Genomic DNA, 1,958 nt, shown 5'->3' on the forward strand with positions numbered 1-1,958 from the left:
GGAATCAGGAGTTTAGCTTAGCCTTTGGCTTGCAGGCCTGTGCCCCCATCACCCAGTGACTTTTACCCTACTTAGCTTGCTCTGTTTTAGCACATGTATTTAATTATTTTCTTTAAGATGGCTGCCATGTTTTTAGTTAGAAAGATGTTTTGATTTCATGTTATCAGTGTCATTCTGTGAAGGTCTCATTATCAGCGTTAAATACCAAATGATAGACGTAGGTATTAACATCATGTACTTTCCCACTTACATGTGACAGTAAACATAATGTGCTTTTCAGGAAATTGTTTATATAATTGCTGCCCCAAGCATGCCTTCTTATGTATTGTTTGGGAACACACCTGCGCCAGGGGTCTTACCAGAGCTGTATAAATACATCTCACACAAACAAGGCCATCTATGCTGTACGTCACCTTGATGCAGACCCAGCCTTCGTGTCCTCACAGATTCTGACCTAGGTACCTCATTCCAAGGTAACAAGGGTTGGGGGCGCTAGCCATGGACATGGTACCGGCAGATTAGATTTAACACACCTAGCGCTCTTTAGGTTGGAGATTAGATTCTCCATGCTATGGTATTATTTCACATCTATTTCACATCTTATGTTATTGCAAGGTGATAGGGTCTTCATATACATGACTCACATTTTTACAATTCTGCTGCTTGCCTTATTCATTATCCTAATCATTGCATTTTATAATAGATTGCAGTCTTGTTAATGAAACCTAATGAAACCTTTCCTGCATCTCCTTCATTGCGCGCCTCTCCTGAGATGTCACTCTCTTGAGTCCTTGCACAAAGGCTGCCACAAATCACCTTTTTGATGAGGTACTGCTTGTGAGCCGGGAGGGTTGGGCCGACAGTTGCAACTTATTGTATGATAGGCATGGTCGCCTACAAACAAAAGTGCTGTCTTCCTTAAATCAGCAGTCCTACCTTGAGCAAGAGTCAAACTACGACAATCCTTGCCTTTAATGCTGAGTCGAGTCAGTGTGCTTGTCTACACTTGCAAAATCGCACTAGTGTGCTGTGCTTACAGAGTCGTTCCAATCAGCTTGTCAACGTTTGCAGTACCGAGTCAGTGCGGTTACCCACACCTGTGAAATCGGAAAAGTGTGCTGGTCTTCAAATGCCATTGTTTTCAGCGTGTTCTTGTTTCTATGAATATAAGGAATATGCCTTCAAATTAACTGTAGTTCTACTTCTTGGAGCTGTGGACAAGAAATCTTCTCTATTGAACTGATAAAAGTACTATTTATTATCTATCTATACTTATTTGTTAGTAGAAGAAAGGCAAATATCTTGTGGTTCCAGGGTATGTGCCTAGATAAAGTTACTAATGTATATGCACATAAGTTAAGAATTATTAGTTGTTACTAAATAATATGTGAATGTATGTAATTTAATGCACTTTTAAAGTTATTCTTCAGAGGTAGGAGAAGCTCAGAGCAGAATTCCAATAGAAGACAGACCAGAAGGAAAAGTAGAATACCCGATTCTAGATCAGGATCAGTCTCATCTCAGCCCCATTCCTCTTTCCCCCACTGTTCTTGTCAATCGGCCCAATAATCTAGCCTGGGGTGGTTGGAACGAGCAGGGGAGGAATTGGGAGATAGCAGCCATTTCTTCCCGTGGAAATCTGGGCATGCAAGTCCTTCATCTCTTTCTAAGATCGAAGGCTGCCACAGAGGACCCCATCCAACTATTTTTCTGTTAGTATGGCTGAGGTCTTCTTTTTAGCATAATGTGAGGGAATGTCCTCCTCTTGTCTTTTTAACCGAAGGCTGCTAGAAATCGTGCAATGCTTGTCCTACTTCTGGCTTTATGGACCAAGCTTGCAATGGAGTGAGCACCAAGGAACAGGAGGTGGCGACAGGTGTTGTCAGCTATAGCAGGCGACAAAGAGCAACACTGTTGTGTCCTCGTATGTTACCTACTGTCCTCCTGTCCTTATGGTG

The sequence above is a fragment of the Pleurodeles waltl genome, unplaced genomic scaffold, assembly GCF_031143425.1.
Source record: "Pleurodeles waltl isolate 20211129_DDA unplaced genomic scaffold, aPleWal1.hap1.20221129 scaffold_69, whole genome shotgun sequence".
In the NCBI taxonomy this organism is placed as follows: domain Eukaryota; kingdom Metazoa; phylum Chordata; class Amphibia; order Caudata; family Salamandridae; genus Pleurodeles; species Pleurodeles waltl.